The sequence below is a fragment of the Chrysemys picta genome, chromosome 7, assembly GCF_011386835.1.
Source record: "Chrysemys picta bellii isolate R12L10 chromosome 7, ASM1138683v2, whole genome shotgun sequence".
NCBI lineage: Eukaryota > Metazoa > Chordata > Testudines > Emydidae > Chrysemys > Chrysemys picta.
The window spans coordinates 21,224,536-21,242,767 of NC_088797.1; the positions used below are offsets into that span (position 1 = coordinate 21,224,536).

Below are 18,232 nucleotides of genomic sequence, written 5' to 3' on the forward strand. Positions count from 1 at the left end.
AAGAAGATAGGTGTTGCCATAGCAAAACAGACTAATGATCCATCTAGTCCAGTATTCTGCTATATCAGGATGAACCCATGATCCATTGAGTCCAATATTCTGTCTCTGACAATGGCCAATGCCTTATGCACAGAGGGAGGAGTTAAACTTCCATAACATACCTAATTGCGCAGAACCTTAGAAGGGAGTCCCAAGGCAATTACTTCCTGACCCAGCAACTGATCAATTTACACCCTGAAGCATGAGGATTGATAGCTCTTGTAATATTATTTAATAAAGATCAATTTAAATAGTCTGTCTCAAAACAAAAAGGAGGGTTAATAAATGCAGAATCTTAAATTATACAGCTCACAGCTCTGATTTTCATGCTAACAAAAAACAGATCAATGACAACTGTGAGGTATAATTGGAAATGTAAGAAAACTAAAAACAGCCCTACAGAGCAAAAGGTAATAAACACTCACTGCTGACATAGAAACTGCAGTAGTGGTATCAGAGGAGGAGGAAGCTACTGAATAGAGATTGGCTTGAACAGAATCCTTGGCTGTAAACAACTTTGCAGTGTTTGGGATGTAGATCCAATTTTGGGTCATGGACCTATTTGTATTACTTGCCGAGCCATGTTAGAAGTTCATATCTCCCAAGTTAGTGTATCATGCTCTACATTAGACCTGATTCAGCATTCAGGTGGTGTTCTCCTGACAATAAACACACCTCACTTCTATTAGTATCAGAGGGAGACTGGACTACTCAGTGTATCCAGTGGCAAAGAGTTGTGTGTGCATAAATAGAAGGACCTATGTTGCCAGAATGCCATGTGGTCTCAAAAGGACTTTGGAAGAAGGACAAGAAGCACACTCAGTACTCGGTAGTGAAGAGCTCAGACATGCTGCTTGTTGATGAGCTATGGGGTGACTGTCATTGGTATGTGGTGTAGAAGGAGAAGATACAGTTTAGTACCGCACTGTGATGAGATACCGCTGTTAACAGCACAACACTGAGAATCAAATTTACAAAGGTTAGAGGTCAGAGTGTGCCAAACTGCTGTTGTGATTGTGCATGCAGTTACCATAGTTGCTCAGGCACAGTGGGTCAGTGTGCATGTAAACCGCTAACGAGGTGCCTAATTAACAATTTCTAGATGCATTTACCAGATTTTCACACCCAATTATGGTACCCAGTCACACATTTTGACCTATACTTTAGGCTTCTGTCTTTTTGAAAATGTGGCCCTAAAAGAATAAGCTTCTCTGGCCTGAATTTTTTTTTTAATTGCCAAGTAATTGTTGCTAAAGTTAAGGGGAAGGGATAGCTCAGTGGTTTGAGCATTAGCCTCTTAAACCAAGGGCTATGAGCTCAATCCTTGAGGGGGCCACTTAGGGATCTGGGGCAAAATAAGTACTTGGTCCTGCTAGTGAAGGCAGAGGGCTGGACTCAATGACCTTTCAGGGTCCCTTCCAGTTCTATGAGATAGGTATATCTCCATATATTTTATTAACTTCCTTCTGTCTATGAAACTATACATTAATTGTTCACCTGGCTTGCTGGAGAAGGTTTATATTAAAATATACTGCTACATTCTTTTGTGCTATTATTTGTGATGTATTTTTAAGTCATGCCAAGGACACCTAGAGCATATGGATAGGTGCCCAGTCTTAGCATTTATATAAATCAAAATAAATACCTAAAATACAATATCTGGGGGTTAAATTCAATGAAGGGATCACTGGAGTGGGAAGATGTTGGGGCATGTTACTTACTTGTTGGGAGCTGAGAAATAAATCAGCACAGGTAAACTTCAAAAGGTTCAGGGCTTAGGAGGGCTGAGCATGCCGTTTGGATGGCTTCCAGACCTTGACAGAGGCAAGAAATCTCCTGGGATCAGACCCTCTTTTCAGCACTTCCAGCCACAACCCAGATGTGTGAAAATGAACAAAACAGAATCTAGAGCTTAACTATCTGTTTTCTGCCCATAGTAATTGTTCATAGTTCAGGTTCAAGTTTATGGATAATGTTTGGGCTGGTTCTTATTTTAGTCTGAACTGGATCTTCACGACTTCTTATCCCCCACCCAAACAACAGCCATCGGTCTGAAGACTTTGCTAGTGAACACTGGGGCTAGATTCTCATTACAGATACAGACCTGTGTGTTTTGGTTTTTTACAGTCTGTTTATTGATTGTCTCTGAGATTGTGTGACATGGAGAACACTGGGTTCTAATAGCTTTGAAGTCCCAAGCTATCCCCTGAATATTAACCATCTGTGACACCCACCATTACACTGTATGTGAAGCAGCCAAAATGTAAAATAAAATTAAATGGACATGAGTTACATCAAGCTATGGCAGTTGCAGCAAAATTGTATCTTGCCTTCACCGGTTATTGATGTGGATAAAGAACGCAGACATTTCCAAAGTACTGAGACAAGCTCAAAATACAGCTGTTGCCTGATTCTAACTTCACTATCACTTACTGTTCAGGGTCTGTCCAGAGTTCAGCCTCAGGATGTAAACTTCATCAGAACTTCCTAGCTCCTCATTTAATGAATACATAGCTTAGAGGTGGAAAAGCCTCTTCTCTTCTCTGCCTGTCCCTATGGTATATTTTCTAGTGCTCTGTCTAGGTTAGTTTTAAATGACTCACGCATTTAAATCATTTAAAACTAGAAGGTGGTTGCTTGAGTAGGGCCAGTTCTGCAAATCTTACTCCATTGCGTAGTGCTTATGAAAATAGCCCACTCAAGTCAATGGGACTACTCCTGTAAATAAAAACAGCTCAAGGGAGTAAGGCCCTTAGTGATCTGAGGCAAATGGAACATTTACCCCCTTGTTCTTTGTAGATTGCACCAGCTTCCAATCTGCTCCCAAATGTGATTCAAGGTGTTGACTTTGCTTTATGCAGCTCTGCGTGGTTTGGAACTTGGCTGCTAGAAATGCTCTCTCTCTCTATGGGCCGCCCCAAAGGGGGAGGCCAACTAGGCTTTTCTGCTGACCGCCACTAGATCTGAAGGTGAAAGGACTAGAGGCACCCGAGAGTCTTCAGCTCTGCAACTCACTTCTCCTGTAGGTCCAACTGAGCCCAACACCTCTGTTGAGTACAGGGCTTGGTGCAAGGTTTGTCTTTGTACTTGGGCTGGCATGGCTGGGTGATGTTCTGAGGGCGAAAGTTTATACTTGATACTGGTCATTTTGTTATGCAGTTAAGGATGGTTCTATGATTGTATGTGTTCTTAGAGCTCCAGTAATTTATAAATAAATTAAATAAACAAAAGCGAGGGGGATTCCACCTTCTTTTCTTTGGCGACATTGATGAAATAGTTCTATTTAAACATCACAGGCCTTCTTCTCCTCTCATCCACACCTGTGTAAACCAAACCGGAGTAATTCCACTGAAGTCAATGGAATTACAACTGTGTTAACCAGCAGAAGATCAGAATCAAGCCCCCTATACCTATCTCTGTGGTGTCTGGGCACCATCCAGACTCACCTGGTTAAAATAAGGTCTTTACTTTGTTCTAACTTAAGCAAACAGCAAACTCAGTTGGAGTTTGCCTGAATAAGGACCAAGTAACAGGTAAGGGCTATGAAGTCCTACTTTTAGGAAATGCTTCCAAATATTCAGCCTACATGTTCCTTATGTCATTACACTGCTGCTCATTGCCCCCTTAGATCATCCTAAACAGTTCCTGTTATCTCTCTTTGGTGTTTAATCTTTTCCAACATTGGCAGATGGTCACATTCCACTGCCCACCCCTCAGATTTGTAGCTTCGTACATTTCTGATTATTGGCACTTCTTACTCAACGTGTCTTGGAACCTTTCAGTGTTCAACTTTCCCATTTGTCACATGGCTTTGTTTCCTTCAACGCCATAAAAGGAAATGATTGGTTAGCAGCCAGGGCTACCCATAACCCTTTAAAGAACATATCACCATTGAGTGGATGGAATGAAAATCTCTCAGTCTGGAGGAGGACAGTCTTTCAGCACATCCTCTTGCCAGGAAAATAAATGTGGCAATTGGACTTGTGGGGAAAAAAACCACTAATTGTCTATGGAAGCCTGCTCTTAAAAAAATTAATTCAAAATTGGAAGCCCCCAAAGAATTCAAGCTACAGTGCCCTTTAAATCCTAAGGTCATCATTCCGATTTTACATGCATATGTTTTATACTGGTATAAGTCCATTGCCCATAGTGCCGTTGCTCTTGATTTACACCACTGTAGGGGAAATCAGAATCAGCCTCATCAATAGGAATTGCAGGTGCTTAGCATCTCTCAGGGCTGGGACTTAGAAAAAGTTCTTTGATTCATCCAGGAAGAGTTTTACCTTTTTTCAGAATTTGTCCTCTGGGCTAAAGTTGTCACAACATCGTCCGGTGCTGACATTGCATCAGGGCAAAAAGATAGAGCGTGGTGGAGCAGCATCACAACATGTTGACTTTAGCACTGGACTGGGAGCTAGGGGAGCTGGGTTCCACCCCTAACGCCACACTGATCTGCTGTGTGGGTCATTTCCCCGCTATGTGCCTCTCCCCGCCTTTGTCTGTTAGGTTGTTAGTGTTTCAGGGCCTGGACTGTCTCTCACTATGTATATGGACAATGCTTAGCACAGTGGAGCCTCGATCTTGATCAGGGCCTTTATGTGCTAGTGTAATACCACCGCTACTCAGTCTAATAATATGTCACGGCACTGAAATGCCAGGAATTAATTGGGAATTTACATTCCTGCAAGCTGGGCCTGGTGGACAGAGCTGTGAAAATGGGGATTCTCCTTGGGTGCATGGTAACCATACACCGACCAATAAAAACCCATTAGAGAGCCCTGTGGAATATAGACAGACAAGGACTTCAGACTAGTCTGAGCATTTAGAGCCATCGCTAATCCATGTCTCCCCACACTGCAAATATTTGATTGCCTAACAAATATGCTATTAAAGTCCCCAATGAAACATGGGGACCATTTGATTTCCCCCCATGAATAATCAGCTGGGGGATCATTCACTGTTTGCAATACAGTGATGAGTGCATAGTCTGGACAAGCAGAGCTTGTTGAGAATGACTTTTAGGGCTTCCTGCTGGCCTTGTTGCTAAGAAACAGAAAAAGCTACTATAATAGTTCCTGAGTGTGGTAGATGTGTTGTTAATAGGCAGTGTCACTTGTCCTGGGTGATCGCCTGAAGTCTGAAAAATTGCAGTGAAACATATTCTGGTACCTAGGCATCTAGGGGGCAGATTGGTATTTAAATGGCCTGTGGTGTTTGTGGAACAAATTTTTAAAGGGGTTTAGGCACCTAAACAGGCAGATAGATGCCTAAATCCACCATATGGGCCCTGCTGACATTTTCAAAGCTGTAGTTTAGGCACCGCCCAACCCCCTCAGGTGCCTAAGTCCCTTAAAAAGTTTCTTAAGTGTCTAATTTTCCCCAGTCAGCATTTTCAAAACAGCCTAAGCGCTGCTGCTTCTCCACAGTTAATGAGCTGCTCAGAACCTTAGCTCAAGCCGAAGCCCCAGAGGCCCCAAAGCAGGAGTCTCACGCTAGACAGGGCCCAATCCTGTAGGTGGGATCTCAGCATGCCTAAGACTTGATACCTGGCAGACCCTCTGCAGCAAGGGAGCTGGATGCAGGCTACTGACCGGTGGGTGTGTGCATGGGGGTGGGGGCAGCTGGGGGTACAGGGAAATGAAGAATGAGTATGAAAGAGAACTCAAACATGAGCAGGAGAGAGAGAGAAGAGCATGTTAGCTAGGACAGGGGTTCTCAACTTTTCCAGACGACTGTACCCCTTTCAGGAGTCTGATTTGTCTTGTGTACCCCACGTTTCACCTTACTTAAAAGCTACTTGCTTAGAAAATCAGACATAACAATACAAAAGTGTCACAGCCACTCTGTTACTGACAAAGTGCTGACTTTCTCATTTTTACCATAGTTATAAACTAAATCAATTGGAATATAAATATTGTACTTACATTTCAGGGTGATATTTGAGCCCGTTTTTCACTTGTGAGCCTTGTCTGAAGCCTGAGCCCCGCCATCCGGGGCTGAAGCATATAACTTAGCTTCACGGGGCCCCCTATGGCACGGGGCCCTGGGCAGTTGCCCTACTTGCTGCCCCCAATGCTGGCCCTGCACTTGCGACCCCCCTCAAACCTGTCCTCAGGTTGAGAATCATAGATCATAGATAGAGAAACACTGATCTAGATGAGTTTGGGTACCCCCGGGAAGACAAATGTGTACCCACAGAGGTACATGTATGGCGTACCCCTGGTTGAGAACCACTGAGCTAGCGCATGGGCTACCTAAACAGCTGACCTGGTTTAGGTACCTAATTCCAGGAGAGGGTTCATGGCTGAGGATCCCGAGCAGAGGGAAGCGCCTCTCTCTGGCCCATCAGCCTGGTGCACCAAGTCACTCTCTTAAGTGCCTAAGCCCCTTTCCTCTCCCCACCCCTTTCCTCAGCACTTCCCGTCTGGCTAGCTCAGGTGGGTCCCAGTTCAGCTGTCTGGCTTCTGAAAATCCCTTTCTTAGGCACTTAACTATCCCATGCACTCCGCGGGGACCCTCGGTAGCATTGAGCTGCCTAACTCAGGGCTAAAAATTCCACCAAGCAGCAGGTTGTGTCGGGGTTAGGCACTGCTCCACTCAGCCAAGCAATGCCTAAATCACTTTCAAAAGCCAGCCGTGTGTGTCTAGAGGTCTAGGACTCTTGAGTGTGGTGTCTGTTGATTTAGTAGGAGTATTTAAGACAAGATGGGCTAAAGAAATTGCAGGCATAATTCCAGTGAAATCCCTGGTTTAGCAGCATGGATAAATCTGGCCCAAAGTGATTTGATATACAAGACCAAATCCACACCTGGATTGAGTGATGGCAACACCAGTGAAGATGCACCAATTTACATTGGACTTGAATTAGAAGCATAGTCTGAACTCACAATGCAATTTCTAATGGGATCACAGCTGCTAATCCTCTGGGGCCAGGGTATATCCCTTTAAGTGTCTGCTGGGTCCTGCTCTGTAAGATGCGGAAAGATGCTACAAACCTTAATCTTACTAGAGCAAATCTCCTTAGGCCAAATAAATCCCCAATGTTATTCCAATTGTTAAGAGAAATGTGGTCTCTTGTGGCACTAGGAATGTCTAAGAATATGTGGCACAAATGCTTAGATACCCCTGCTATAGGCATAGATAAAAACCATAGATATGTAGATCGATAAGAAGTATCCCCAATAGGATAAACATTTCTGTGCATTCCAGAGTGATCTGGACTGGTGCTCCTGTACTTGATGACCCTGAAGCAGATGCCTCTTGGAATGGCATGTTCCTTTAGCCTAACCTTCAGGAAGAAAGTTGGTTATGTATGTAGAAGTGAAATGCTTGACACAGGCTGAAACAGCACATATCAGCTCTTTTTAACAGTGCTCTGTCTTTTTGTCCTATAGACTGACCTACTTTTAAGCAAAATGAACAGAGGTATTTTTCACTGTAACTTTGCCATTTCCATGGAAACCTTGTCTAAGGAAGTGCTTGTGTGAGTGTTTGGGGGAATAGTACGTAGAACATAACATTTGCTATATCGGATTGGACCACTGCTCTAGGAAGTCCAGTGTGCAGCATCCGGAAGGGATCATTTCCTGATGCTTCAGAGGAGGGCGTACTCCTTGCTGGTAGCACCATATTGTGTATACCAGGTGTGTTTGAATCTCTAAGTTTGTGCACACTGAGGCACGGGCATTTAGGGAGACCACTGTCAAGATTTGCAACAATGATTAGTTAAAGCAGGGGAGGAGTGCAACTACACATACCTTAAAAGGGTCTCATTTTCAGAGGCGGGTGTCTCAGCCCTTTCTAAAAATCAAGTCCCTTGATGGTGTCTTAAGTTGGACATCTAAAAATGGAGGTACCCAAAATCGTATCCCCTTTTGAAAATCTTGACCTGAAACCTCCTTGTTGTCTATTGAGAGGTGAGGTGTAGTTTCAAAGAGTTTGAAAGGACTATCAGATCCTCTAGTCTGACCCCCTGTATATCACATTACATTTTACTCAGTTTCCCTTGTATTGAATTTGGCAGAAGCAGTGTCAGCCTCTCCCTCTGTTACTTTGCCAGTGGCCACAGACCAGTAACTTGTCTCTGATTAAAGTATATCTTCCAGAAACGCGTCCTGTCTTGATTTGAAGACATCGAGAGAAAGAGAATCCATCCACTTTCCTTTAGTAGTTTGTTCCAGTGGTTAATCACCGTCACTCTTAAAAAGTTGTGCCTTATTGCTCATTTGAATTTGTCTGGCTTCAGCTTCCAGCCATTGGTCCTTGTTATGCCTTTCTGTGGTAGCTTTAGTACCTAGTATTTTCTCCCCATAAAGGTACTTATACACTGTAATCAAGTCACTTCTCAATCTTCTGTTTGCTAAGCTAAACAGATTTTTAGTTTTTCAATGAAGTCTAAATTTCCCATGAAAAAAACCTCATTTTCCAAACAGCCCTAATAAGCAATAGCTCAGTCTCTATATCAAATAAATTATGAGATAGACATTTTTCATAGATTCATAGACTTTAAGGTCTGAAGGTACCATTATGATCATTTAGTCTGACTTCCTGCATAACACAGGCCAGATAATTTTACCCAATAATTCCTGTAGCTAGCCCATAATGTCTGAATGAACTAGAGGATATCTGTTAAAGAGCCATCCAATTCTGATTTAAAGATTTCAAGTGATGGAGACTCCACCATAGCCCTTTTCAAATGGTTAATTATCCTCATGCTTATAAAACTGTGCCTTCTTTTCAGTTATGTGTGGCAGTTTGGGGAATTGGGCCCCTGCTAACCAGAGGAAGTTTAATTTGCACTTGTGGCCCCAGAGAGAAATACTAGTGACTGATCCATTATTCACCCAGCCACTAAATATTGTTGACTATTCAACAAAGAGCAGCTACCATTTGTACCAGTGACGATCAGTGAATCTGTGTTGATCATTATGCACACTTCAGGGGGGTTCCACTCCAAGTAATGGTGGGAAACAGAGCAGGGGAGATCAAATCAATCCGTGCAGCCCACATTCACATGCAACTTTTGCTAGAGCCGAACCAGAGCCAAGTGGCACCGGATCTACCTCTTGTTCTTTGATTGAGATTATGCTCTAAAAACCCCAACAACTTTATTGCCAGTTCACGGGAACTGCAAACAAAACGCAGGTGGCTGCACAGTGAAAGCCCCATATGGGGACATAAACATGAAGGAGCTGTGGGATTCAATAAGTAGAAAGAGGGTGCATAATAAATACGTTAACAGTTGGAGGTGGACTCTTGTGCTGTCAGGTTCTTTCACTAGGAAGTTGCAAAGACGATGCAGAAATGATCAAATAGGAGCAGAGAGAGACACTCTGACAATGCCAAACACACGCAACAACATCAGCCCCAGCCTGCAAGGTCTGTTTGAAGCTAATTAAGCATGGGGAGGGCCTGAGTGAAGGTCTGAAATGCTTTAGCACACCCAGCCCTCTGTTCAAGCTTTACACACGTTCAAGGGCCCTTTATTCCAACAGCTAAAGCAACACAAGTACCTTCCGTAAAGGTTCAGGCTCATCCCTCGAAGAAGTTAAAGACAGGAGAGTCGCAGCTTAGGAGTTCAGTGCAGGGTTGGAGCATTGAAGGAGCCACTGGGGTGGCATTCATTATTTTGAAGGCAGTGCTCTAAAGAGGATGTCGGTCACCTTGTGCTATGCGTTGCTCCCAGATATAATGAAAAGATGGTCCCTGCCCCAGAGAGCTGAATAGCTCAGAGGCTTGTGCATCCTTTGTCCGTGCATTAATGCTATGAAAGGACTACAGCTGTGGTGAAATTTTTGTCAGATGTCTCCTCTTCCCCCTACAAGCAGACTACAAGTTCGCTCTTGTTCTTGCTTTGCTCATCCAGCTGCTGCAGTAAATCTGCACTGCCTAGAATCCAACAAAGGCCTGGATGGGTTGGTGGCCAGGACTACATAGGATCTTTTAGAACTACATGCTTATATCCACTATACCCCCTTAAATACTGATATGGCTCTTATCACCATAGAACAGCGGTGGCCAACCTGAGCCTGAGAAGGAGCCAGAATTTACCAATGTACATTGCCAAAGAGCCACAGTAATACATCAGCAGCCCCCACATCAGCTCCCCTGCCCCACTCCCAGCGCCTCCCACCAACCGGCAGCCCTGCCAATCAGCACCTCCCTCTCCCTCCCCGCACCTCCCGATCAGCTGTTTCGGGGGTGCAGGAAGCTCGGGGCGGAGGAGCGAGGGCACTGCAGGCTCAGGGGATGGGCAAGAAGGGATGGAGTGGGGACAGGGCCTGTGGCAGAGCCAGAGGTTGAGCAGTGAGCACCCCCCGGCACATTGGAAAGTTGGCGCCTGTAGCTCCAGCCCCGGAGTCAGTGCCTATACCAGGAGCCGCATATTAACTTCTGAAGAGCCGCATGTGGCTCCGGAGCCACAGGTTGGCCACTCCTGCCATAGAATCTGAGTACCTCGCAATCATTAGGGGATTGAATCTCCGCTACACCCCTGTCAGGAAGAGAGCTATTATTATGCCCATTTTACGAATGGGGACCTGAAGCACAGGGTAGATCAAGCAATTTTCCCAAGGTCAGACAGGCAGTCTGCGGCTGATTCAGGAATCAAATCTAAGTCTCTTGAATCTCAGTGCCCTACTGAGCCCTATCCACTATTCTTCCTATTTCTTAAAGGCTTTGATCCTGCAAGTCCTGGCATATGGGACAGGAGGGAGGGCAGGGTTGTGAGCAGAGGCTTTGCATGGGTGCAAACAAGGTTAAGTGCTCAGCGTAATGTTCTGACATGAGTGGTAGTTAGCTTCAAGCACACTGACCATGCCTGTCTTAGTCTGTGGAGTCTCAGGTAAAGAGAGGCAGGGCGTGGGTGAAGAATGGGTGCGTTTGGGGGACATGGTCTTAAATACCATCCTGTTGTGCTAATTAGAAGTTTAGCGGCATTGTCTGCTCTTAAGCCTCACACCTGCTAGTAGGCAGGAGTGGTTTGGGAGCTGGTTGCCCAACAGTGCCCTCAGTATTGCAGGATCAAGTTCCCTTGCACTCCTTGTCCTACTCGACACTTTTCCCATGCACTTATCTGAACAGCACTCCACACTTGTGCTGTGCAGCATTAAGGCCTCGGTGCATGGAATGAAAAGGTCAGTTTCCAGGAGGCCTGTCTCTCAATATGCTGGGAACAGAAATGTGGTAATCAGGCTTGTGACCTAAATCATATTGGACATGCTGCCCTAATCTCCAGAATATAATATTGTAAGGAAAGAATTACAGCTAAAGCACACATCAAATTCTAGAAAGCTGCAGTGACCCACACTGGAGAAGAAAGGCAGGGGGGCGGGGAAAGGGGGGGGGAAAGATTTCTGTGGGACATGTTATTAGAGCATATTGATTGCTAAACCAACCCAAGCAAACCAAGCAACCAAAAACCCCGCCCCAATTCATGATTGTGTTTTACAAATAAAAGGACTTAGTTTGGTGTGTTGCAATTTTCTGGGGCATGTTATTTTTTATTCACGAGTATTCAGCAATTGCATGATAATAATAATGACAAAAACGTCACATATTTTAGCAGGAATTATTATTCACCTAACAATCTACACTGGGTGTATGTGTGCTGCAGTATTCATGCAGGTCTCCTTTTAAGCACTTCCATCATCCAATCAGAGAGCAGAAACAATACTATGTGATTCAGGTGACCAACCACATAACATGAATAATGAAGGGAAACAAAAGAGGTGAACCATTTGTCAACAATGCTTAGTCAGACAATTGTCCATCCATGCTATCTGACAAGTGTTTTCAAATAACAGACACATAACCATTTCCATACCATTCTGGTTTGGTTTTCAATCATTTCCATACCAAATGGGTCTCAACCATTTCCATACCATCTATAGAAACACCATGAGCAGGAGCTCTGTTATCTTATTGTCCCGGTCAAATTCTCTCTCACTTGCTCTCTTTTTTTCAACACAGCTTTACTTCCTTCTTCTAGGCTGGAATTCTAAGAGCTGTTCGACAACTGAAAGGAAAAAAAAAATCACAAAAATGCTTGGAATCCCCCTAATTTTCATCACAATTTTCTGACCAGCTCTAATAAGAGGAGAGGAGCGGTGAAAGGGTTCAGAGAAAGTTGGCATGATGTAGACAGAACCCTAGCTATTAGGTTAGAAAGGGACTGAATCCTTAGGTGCTTCCAAAAGGAGATTCTTTTTTATCCCAGGATTTTGCTCCAAGAGAGTTTTAGGTATAAAGGGAAAGGTTTATATAGCTCTGTGAAGAAGAGGTTGCCATCTGTATATGTTTTCCTCCAATTGAAGCAATGGCTGATGGGAGCAAAGGGAATGGTTAAGACTGTAAAAGCCTGAAGTAGAGCTGAAGGTAGAGCTGGTGAGAAAATCTTTGATGGAACCATTTTCCAGGGATGAATGCAGTTCTGTCAAGGTTGAAGAGCTTGTGGAAATCTCCAACAATACTGAAACATTCCGTTTTGACATTTTTGGAATGAAACATTTCGCTGTTTTCTTTTGCGATGATTTTTTATTTTGAAACTCTTCAATTTAGTGTTATATGATACACATTTAAAAAAATTGAAATAGAAACAAAATATTTCGATGTTGTCAACATGAATGCTTTCCTTGGCCCTAAGCATTTTTTTTTCCATGGAGAATTTTGAAAATGTTGGGGCTTGCTCCTAATCTGAGCAATTTTTTTTTTAAATCTCAAAATCCGGTCACAGAGAATTTCCATCCTCCACACAGCTTTAGTTACAAGAATTAGTCTAGGTGTGTGCAGACAAGAGGAAACTATTTACAGTCTCAGGCTCCTCTCACCAAAGGCTTCATGATGAATCCTACCTAGTTAGGAGGCTTGTTTTCATTTTGTATTGTTTTATTGATTTATCTTCTCTAATAAACCGGCATCTAGAGGTTGCCTAATTTAAAGAATATTATCCCTTATATGCCAAAAACTAATGGAGAACTTCTGCTAGCTGAAGACCAGAAGCTCCCAAGGTCTCTCCCCCGTGCAGTGTATGTGCTGCTTAACTGGTAGCTGGGATATCTGTATGACCTGCTGCGACAGATTTGCTGCAGTATTTTACTATTCCATACCTGGAAAAAGTTCTCATGCACTCGCAAATCCCACCTATCCACAGTATTAATAGTTACAATCATTAAATCAATTTACACATACACGGCTCCTTGATAAACTCACAAGGACAATATTTAATCAGTGTTTCTTGCCATAGCCAGAGTAGAAACACAGTATGATCTCATGTTTAATTGGTGGGTAGTGGACAGCAAGAGTGGATGAGTCACAGAGCTGAAAAGAGACCCATCAGACTGCTTCCAGCCTTTTTTCATTCCCTGTTTCCTGACAGTCTACGGATCACACTTTCCTCCCACTATTTAACTGGAAAAAACGAGCCCCTTTCAGAAGCGTGGATGTCAGCAGGTATCCAGGTTGTCCCTTTATGTTCTTCAGGCTACACAGTTCCCTGGCTCTATCTTTATGCTAATAAAGGCAGAAGTCTTGTTATTGGCTGATTTTTTTCCTTCAGAGTTCCTTAGTGTTAGATGAAAAAAGAAGAACAGGAGTACTTGTGGCACCTTAGAGACTAACAAATTATCCATCTATCCATCCAATTCAGGTTTTTATAAAGTAGCTATTGGGTACCACAGACTTTTATCACAGGTAAAAATCAGTCGGCACCTAACAAATCTCTAACTAAAGTCAATTTCCTTAGCTCAGAATTCTGCCTGATTGTGAAGAACTTTTTCCCCATAACATTTGGGTTTTAGGTACTGGATAATGGGGATTTTCCCAGCCTCAAGGGAGCATTGACTCAGGTGACACGATATGTGGTAGGGCTTGGCTCAATTTCCATGTTTGACGCTGGCATCTCCAGTCTACATGAACCAGATAGGAAGCAAAACTATGGTTGCTAAATTGATAGCCATTCCTTTTATTAATCTCAGTACATTAATTAGAAACAAGTCCCAAAATATTTGATATCAAATCCCTCCTTAGGAGAGTTCCAACAAGGATGAGTTTTGCCAATTCATTCGGAGTATTAAAAATGACATTTCATGAGAATGGGCACTTCTTTTGGAAACAATATGCTACATTTCTGAGATCATGTATACTATAAGATGTAATTTCCCAGCAAGTTGTGTCATATTGGCTGAAATGCAACTATACAACTCTCAAGCATCACAACTCGACATTTCAGCTCAACTTTAAAGAAAAGGGCATTGGTGCCTCTGATCTGGATATCTGCCAATAATTCCAACAAGGCATACCTAGCCGAAGGATAAAAACAGCAGTTTGTTGATGGCCAGATCATCACATAAGCAGTTCAATACATATTTAGATGACACTATAATGAGCAACTGCAGAAAGAGAAATCAGAGTGCAGTGCAAAAATATCTGATGACTGTGAGGAAGTGAGGTAGCTGAGAAAACTGAGAGAAGAAAAGACAACTATGCAATTTGGTTTGACTGTACTGTATAACATTCTGAAACTTTAACGACAGAAAAACAAATCTGGAGATAGGAGTGTAACTAGTACTACATTGCTTAGCTATCAGAAGGAGATGGATCTTAAACAAGAAAAAGAAAGAAAGAGGGGAATTAAGAAGGAAGAGAAGAATGAGAGTAGATGCTAAAATAAAAAGCACAAGTAAATAATATAATATCTAGTTCTGACAGAACTTTTCATCAATAGATTTCCAAGTGCTTCACAGAGGAGACAAGTATCATTATCCCCATTTACAGATGGGGAAACTGAGGCACAGGACAAGGACATGACTTGCCCAAGATCATCCAGCAGTCCAGTGGCTGAGCTGGGAATAGTACCTATATCTCCTGTGTCCCAGACTGGCAGTATATATATTATGCCACCCTACCCAATCCTGCGAAGTTACTGTGTACAGCTGGTTAGAAAATTTTAGAAAATTTGAATTTTTGCTAAAAATATGGTAAGAAAGTACTCATGGCAAGCCTACTAATGATAACTCACCTGAGAAAAAATACAAGGTATGTAAGGTAATATCTTTTACTGAATGATAAATATCTCCCACAATTCATCTTTCAAGATTCATGGGTCCTACACTTGCCTGTCTCAACATGTGGTATACCTCATCCAGTGCATTAACTGTCTGAATAAGAACTGTATGGGTAAAACCAGACAGACAATCACCATGTTCTCAAAATAACTCACACAGAAAAATGATAAAAGACAAGAACACCATATCACTCATGTGTGAACACTTTTCACAAAGTGATCATTCCATATTGGATCTTTCAATACTCATCCTCAAAGGAAAACTACACAACACCTTCAAAAGCTGAGCCCGGGAACTTAAATTCATAGCTAGACACTAAAAACCATGGACTTAACACTGGTTTCATGGCTCATTACAACAATCTGTAATACACACCTGCCTGCTAACCCTTAATGGTTCACTTCAATCAGTTTTGGATAAGAATCTAACTCTTATGGGCCACTCCTTCACAAGTGGCTTTCTACAATGTTTGTTACCCCTTAGGCCATGTCAACACAGTTATTAAATCACTTGTGTGTGTGTGTGCACACCTGGCTCCTTGTGTCAGTGGACTAGTACCAATTGTATTGTCAGTGTGGGGCATTATGGATGGCTCCTGGAGGCCAGTAACAGTTGTCTACACTGACACTGCATTGACCTAATTACATCAACCATAACTCTACACCGCTCAGGGAGGTAGTGTTACTAAGGCCTGGTCTACACTAGGGAGGGGGGGGATCGATCTAAGTTATGCAACTTCGGCTATGTGAATAACGTAGCTGAAGTCGACGTACTTACCGTGGTGTCTTCACTGTGGTAAGTCGACGGCTGACGCTCTTCCGTCGACTCTACCTGCGCCTCTCCCCCTGGTGGAATACTGGAGTTGACGGGAGAGTGCTTGGTGGTCGATTTATCGCGTCTAGTCTAAAAAATAGTATAAAAAATATAAAAAAGTATAAAAAATCAGGATGGGGGTCGGGGGTAATAGGTGCCTATATAAGAAAAAGCCCCCAAAATTGGGACTGTCCCTATAAAATCGGGACATCTGGTCACCCTACATCCTATATTAAGTTCAAAGTATCTCTACAAGGCAATGTAAGTCCAGAGTTAGTGGGACTTGAGTCAGCTGACCTGTGTTAGGGAACCCTGGGCTTGAGCATCTACACTGTATTTAAACCCTATGTTAAAACTTTTCTAACCCGTGCTTGAACCTACATCTCTGGCATCCACGTGCTAGTGTGCAGACCTGACCCACTGTAACTATATCCTAGAGTCTCTAGCACTCCCCACCCCAAAATGTGGCCACTCTAGCCCTAGGACTGTGGTGCAATGTGGGAAAACTTTACTGCCCACCCTGCACGTTACCAGGAAGGAGCTTGCTTTGCAAAAGGCTTGATCCATTCACTCTCCATTGCAAGCCAAGGAGGATTTCTGACATTGGGTTTGCAGATCAGTGATCAGAACAGAACGAGTTAACACTGACCTGAGCAGCTGCTGTTTGCCAAAGTGGGGGCCTTCTGTTTACAATGGAATGGGATTGCAGATCATTGGGATAGAGAGGATTCAGGAGGTTATCCCATGGAATTGTGGGATACTTCCGGATGACTCCCAGGACCCGAGCCAAGCGCGGCTATGGCTACACTGTAAAGCAATAGGGCTCAGGCCCTGGGTCCTGGCTTGATTTGACCTCGGACCTTCCAGCCCTGCAGGGTCCTGGGACTCTGGGTCCAAGCTCTGGGTTAGCACAGTTGTGGTGAAGATGTGCAGAGGATTAGCTTGAACCCAGGCTCAAGTACAGGGTTGTATTGCAGTGTAGACATGCTCTCAGGCAGTCTGATTTCTTTCCCCAAACCTAAAGAAGAGCTCTGTGTAGTCTGAAAGCTTGTACCTTCCACCAGCAGAAGTTGATCTAATAAAAGATTCACCTCACCCACCTTGTCTCTCTAATATCCTAATATCCTGGGACCAACACAGCTACAAGACTGCAAACAACTGAGAAAAAAAGGCCATCACACACCGATCATAAAAAACCCAACTTACTGTGCTCTGAGATAGAAACTCTCCCCTCCCCATTGCACTTTGGGTCTGAACTGTTGTTGGCTATTCAGAAAGTCAGGTGCTTGAAGGTCAGGGACCTGGGCTTCCTGAATGTGTTGTATGGTGTCGAGCACATTGTCAGCACCTTACTAATAAATAATGATTATTTTATAATAAAGTGGAAAGATAGAAAACAAAACAAGGATGTTCCAAAATTCATAGCAATACTCTCCATTTATAAAGTGCCTGTCATCTGAAGCTCTCAAAATGCTTCCATAAGCCAAGGAAACAGATGCAAGTTAGAAACCTTAAGAGGGAATGAGTAGCAGGAAGAGTCTATAAAAGACCAGAGACAGCATTAGTGTAGGAAAAAACCAACTGCAAGATGATGTAATGATTCTCCAAATGCTCTCCAATATGCAGGCATACGTTTTTTGTATGTATATAGCACCTTCCACTGGAAGATCACAAATAGTTTACAAACCTACACAGACTTAGCTTCACAAGACTCTTGTGTTCCTACCCTCTTTTTACAGATGGCAGAATTAAGAGAGAGGTGAAATGACTTGCCCAAGCTCAAGCATAAAGTCTGAAGTAGAACCACAATCAGAACCCAGGTGGTCTCTTGGCTTCTAGTCGTGTGTGTTAACTACAAGATCATTCCTCATCCCCTGAAGATTTACCTCAGTGTTTCTCAAACTGGGGTCACCACTTGTTTAGGGAAAGCCCCTGGCGGGCCGGGCCGGTTTGTTTACCTGCCCCATCCGCAGGTCCGACCGATCGCGGCTCCCACTGGCTGCGGTTCGCCGCTGCAGGCCAATGGGGGCTGCTGGAAGCGGCGGCCAGTAAGTCCCTCGGCCCACGTCGCTTCCAGCAGCTCCCACTGGCCTGGAGCAGCGAACCGCAGCCAGTGGGAGCCGCGATTGGCCGGACCTGTGGACGCGGCAGGTAAACAAATCGGCCAGGCCCGCCAGGGGCTTTCCCTGCATAAGCAGCGACCCCAGTTTGAGAAACACTGATTTACCTCTTCTGGACCAAAAAAAAAAAAAAGCCCTTTTGTGAACACATCAGCCATATGTCCCTCAACAGTCTTACGATGAGTGCACAATCATTGC

At 43.6% G+C, this 18,232-nt stretch overlaps 1 long non-coding RNA gene across 1 annotated transcript in view; it reads right to left on the reverse strand.

Annotated features, from left to right (window-relative positions):
• Positions 1-11,551: 11,551 nt before the first annotated feature.
• The window catches only part of LOC135972551 (uncharacterized), a 61,830-nt gene continuing 55,149 nt past the window's right edge, over positions 11,552-18,232 (reverse strand). The window contains exons 2-3 of the long non-coding RNA XR_010589047.1: positions 15,879-16,004; positions 11,552-12,055 (exon numbers count right to left, since the gene is read on the reverse strand). This is a non-coding gene — a long non-coding RNA (uncharacterized LOC135972551). The remainder of the gene's footprint in view (positions 12,056-15,878; positions 16,005-18,232) is intronic.